Here is a 4904-nt window from a genome sequence, read left to right as displayed (position 1 = left end):
TCCTACATTATATACAGTGGAACCTCCGTTAGTAGACACCTCTCTATTAAAGACAACCTTTCCAATAAGGACACTAGTTTTGGTTCCAAATTGGTTGTTTCCATTCAATTTTGACTTCTCTAATCAGTCTTTGGGTGTTCCGAATGCTTGACACATTTCGAACATGTTTTGGTTGGAAACAACCCTACAGTCTTACACTTATGGCTGAATGAATGACAGTGCATTTTCGTGAAAGCTCGGTGACGAAATGCTGCGACACTATTCGTCACCAACATGTTTGATGGGTGGTGCCATCTGCACAAAGGACGATGAATTAAATAACTGATGTGACATTGTCGCTGCATTTGCAGGTGTCCACATCGAGGAGTAGATGATGTCACTACATGTACCAGGGTTTGTACTTTCATATACAGTGGACCTACTTTTTGTGGACACCTTTCTATTGAGGACAACCTCTTTAATAAGGACAGTAGTTTTTGGTTCCAAATTGGTTGTTTCCATTCAACTCGACTTCTCAGTTTAGGACACCTCTCTGTTAAAACAGCACTTTTCAGTCCCTGGGGCATTTCTGGAAATTTCATGCTATGGAGCAATTGGTTCAGCTAAGTGACAAGAACAGTACTATAAGACGGTTTTAAAAAGTTGAAAATTATTTATTTAAATGACATATGAATGGTTCAGCAGTAATTGGCAGTGTGCATTATGTAATGAAATATGATTTACATAATATAACATTTTTGTGACAAATAGTACAGATGATGGATAAATCGATACAGTGGATAGCTGTTAGAATATGCAATACATGCAATAGCATTTGTTTTTATTGAGATTTTGCGAGAACCAAGTGGTATTTTGACAAGATAATAGAAAGCCAATAACACTACAAGAACATGACTTCAATACATTGACATTGTAGTACTTGGTATACTAAAAATATTCAAAGATGGGTATCTTGAGTTAAAGTACAAGATGTATGAATGAAGGAGGCACTCTGGTAAGAAATGGTGTCGCTAATGAAAGATTAGAACAGTCCGTCTCAACCTGCCAAGCTCAGAGCGACATGCGCCTGGTTTTGCTGTGACGGGTCACATATACAAAGTTTACATAAAACAAGATTTGTATGTTTATTTAGGAGGAGTACAAAAGTTGTATATAAAATGCCGACTTCATTATGATTTATAGGACACAAAATTTGACATGACAGCATTTTATAAAATATGAATAATCTATAATGAGAATAGTTTTGTAGCACCAATGATTTGAAAATACTGAATTTATTTATTGCATGAATAGAACACAAAAAACAGGATGATTACATGATTGTCACATGCGTGAAATATATTGTCATGGATGGGCATTGGGAACAAAAAGAATTGCGGTTATCAGCTGCATTGGTAGCGATTGCTTTAGCTGATTTTCAGAAACTGACAGGAATGAGAATGTTGATATAGTGTTGAAAAAATATTTTTATAACATACATTGCATTCAAATAACACTAAGAAGTAGACGAGTACTAATTTCGCACACTTGAAAATATTTGGACATTGACTGTCACAGGTAGTGGTAGTAGAGTAATTACATGCCATCAGCAGCACTAATTCAGACAGTTTTCGCTGTGCTTCAGTAACTGACTGGAATGACTAAGTTTGATTGTGCTGAAATGATACATAATAACGTACATTGCATAAACAAAATGATTACAAGATTTGTACTGTCTTGAAATATATGGACAGGGACAGTCACTGGAAGTTTGACATGCCATCAGTTGCACTGCTCCCGACAGTTTTCACTGTGCTTCAGTAACTGACTGGAATGACTAAGTTTGATTGTTCTGTATTTGCCTCCATTTGGATTTTGTGAACAAAAGTTACTAACCTTGTGTAATTGAAGTGTCGAATTCGCCTTGGTCGAAATGATAATACAGTAAATAAATCTATTGAATGTTGCTGAAAAGAAAACACTTACTATGTTAGAAGCCATGTACATGATAACACCACCACCACCATTATCAATATCATCACAAGTCAACTGGGGAATATGTGTGATATTTGTTCAAAACTTGCGTATATGGTATTTGCAGGTCTATTGTATTGTTACATATTTTTCACTTTCAAAATTAACTTTTTTACTAGAAATTATGAATCAATACTAACCGTAAGAAGCGTATGAAATTACAGAAGGCCTTCGTCGAAAAATGTAATGTACTTGTACTCATTCGTGTCATTAAACCTGAAAGCAGCACAGCATAACAGTGAAATTACCGTGACATCAATGGATGTCAAACTAACATAGTGACGTAAATTTGAATTCGAAGTGCACAAATTCACAATTAAGGTTTCGAACACATTGAGAACTGAAAAACTTCATACAAATGCTTTCACACCAATGATATGATTGTGGCGCTCCTGATGAGGTATCGCCCTCTGCTAAGCAGCTTTGGTCGTAACTAGGGTAAATGTTTTTTTCAAGTGATATGAGCGATGCAATACCTTAGTTTCCACCAGCGCCACGTAGCAGTCAATGAAGTTGTGCTGGTACTCCATTAACGTCATGCTTCAAATTTGAAGAAATTAATATTACCTTCATCAAGTACGTAATAATATTACACCAGGCCTTTGTCGAAAATGTAGATCTCGAAGTCTAACTGTAATGAAAGAAAACATCAATGTGACAATATGGTTTACTATGTATGAGGGGGAGAACGGGTATTTTCGGGACACTGGGATGGGCCGAAAATAACTGTCGGGATTCGGGATAGACACCCTTATTTTAGCGGGATTCGAGACAAGCCGTGTTTTGCGTCACGATTCGGCTAAAATTGCGTATTGGGAAACGGGATAAGCCTTTTTTCCTAACGGGACGTCGAGACAGTTACCCCTTCCCCCTTCCCCGTTCCCACCCTCATGACATGTAGCATTGTTTGTAGGCCTATTGTTACTCACAATCTATTTTTTTGTAATTGATACTGGTAGTATCAATGTGAAATATGCCACACGTTGGGAGCATGCAAGGCCTAGTACAATACACCATCATCACAATCAAATATTTCAATAATACACTGTCAACGAGAATGAATGTTCAACCATCAATCACGTGCATTGTAGTAGTGTACATCCCCCATCCCATGACGGCTTGCGCCCCGCTGACACGACGAGCACATGGCTGAGCCAATCCATCGCCTATACACTACTTTACAAAAATCGACACCTACTGAAACTTTCACTAATTATTCTCGGAAATGTACTTTATCGTTACATCAATAAATGCACATTCGAATTTCAAAACTACCACTTATTTTTGCCGTGAAACTGACCTGAGTTATCGAAACACCGTCAAAAGAGGAAGAAGCAGGTCCGCATTTATCGAAATATTGCTAAATATAATTGTCAAAATGTCGACCAAATTACCAATTTAATCACAATAAACTTATCAAATGTTCACTCATGCCTTTGGGTGAAAAAATACTGATTTTTCAATCATTCTCAATTTTACAAATCACCAATCACAAAAAGAAATAATGATGCAATTACCCAAAATAGATGAGATTTGACCACTGGTATAATTCCGCCATCTTGGATATCGGCATCGTCACCACAAAATATGATCTTTGTAAATAAAATCGGAGATCTTCTGGTGTGTTTTTATGTGAATTTATTACGAACTATCAATGCAGCGCAGGGCAGCCATCGTGTTCTCATGCGTAGTGGCGATGCGATAGCCATCCGCGGCACTGCTTTTCAAGATGGTGGCAATTGCCCAGTGCTAGAGGCGTTGTAAGGAAAATTGAGAGCAGGCCCCTAATGAATGAACTCTCAACGATATCGATATATTTTCGTAATTCCAGCACAACTGTTCACCAATGAACGTCCACCGACAATCCCACTTAACGAATATTAATATCAATTCATATCATGTACCTTAAGACGCTTTTATTTCATTTTAAAAAGAGTTATCGAGTGAACGATGACCTCCTACCGTACCCTCGAAATAAACAGCCAAAATGACCACAAAAACACCTTTTTAGAAAAAAACAGCGATTTTTACGAAATACATGTCATCAGAGACGAAACTAGACACTAATTTAGCTAGGTATGCACAGTAATAGTACCTGAAGTGATCGATTTCAAGGAGAAAATACACTGAAATATTTTTACGAAATACATGTCATCAGAGACGAAACTAGACACTAATTTAGCTAGGTATGCACAGTAATAGTACCTGAAGTGATCGATTTCAAGGAGAAAATACACTGAAAACAACTTTTCAGGAACAGAAATAAGATCACATTGTGAATAATATATCGTATCCGTATTTCGCGTAGCTAATGCCTGAAATGCAGTGGCAGTGCCCAATCATGGCATAGTGATAGTAGTATATTGAACAGACTCAAAGTTTTATTTGTTCAAGTAATCAAATGTATAAGGCCGGGGAGACATACAATGCTTTTTTCACTTGGTGGTGCCTGGCTGTGGAGGTAACCTGCTCTCGACCATTTCAAGAGAAAAGACTATGAAATGTTCTGTTATTAACACAGTTTACCCAATATTGAACAGATTCAAAGTTTTATTTATCAAAGTTATCAATTGTATAAGGCCAGGGACACATACACTGCTTTTTTCACTTGGTGGTGCCTGGCTGTGGAGGTAACCTGCTTTCGACCATTTCAAGAGAAAAGACTATGAAATGTTCTGTTATTAACACAGTTTACCCAATATTGAACAGATTCAAAGTTTTATTTGTTCAAGTAATCAATTGTATAAGGCCAGGGACACATAGACTGCTTTTTTCACTTGGTGGTGCCTGGCTGTGGAGGTAACCTGCTCTCGACCATTTCAAGAGAAATGACTGTTACTGTTCGATTATTAAGGCAGTTTGCCCAATATTGAACAGATTCAAAGTTTTAT

General features: G+C 37.3%; 1 long non-coding RNA gene across 5 annotated transcripts; it reads right to left on the bottom strand.

Moving 5' to 3' along the window:
* Positions 1-646: 646 nt before the first annotated feature.
* On the bottom strand, positions 647-4298 carry LOC135488612 (uncharacterized). 5 transcript variants are annotated; one of them, XR_010447001.1, is made up of 5 exons: positions 3314-3361; positions 2581-2644; positions 2154-2229; positions 1876-1946; positions 649-1655 (listed from the first exon to the last, which is right to left on the bottom strand). It is a non-coding gene; the product is annotated as an uncharacterized LOC135488612 (long non-coding RNA). The 5 variants fall into 5 exon arrangements; XR_010447000.1 differs by having other exon boundaries at positions 647-1946; positions 2490-2644; XR_010447003.1 differs by lacking the exon at positions 3314-3361 and adding an exon at positions 4219-4298 and having other exon boundaries at positions 648-1946.
* Between the last annotated feature and the right edge of the window lie 606 nt (positions 4299-4904).

This window comes from Lineus longissimus, chromosome 1, assembly GCF_910592395.1.
Source record: "Lineus longissimus chromosome 1, tnLinLong1.2, whole genome shotgun sequence".
In the NCBI taxonomy this organism is placed as follows: Eukaryota; Metazoa; Nemertea; class Pilidiophora; order Heteronemertea; family Lineidae; genus Lineus; species Lineus longissimus.
This window is presented reverse-complemented; position numbering and strand designations above follow the sequence as displayed.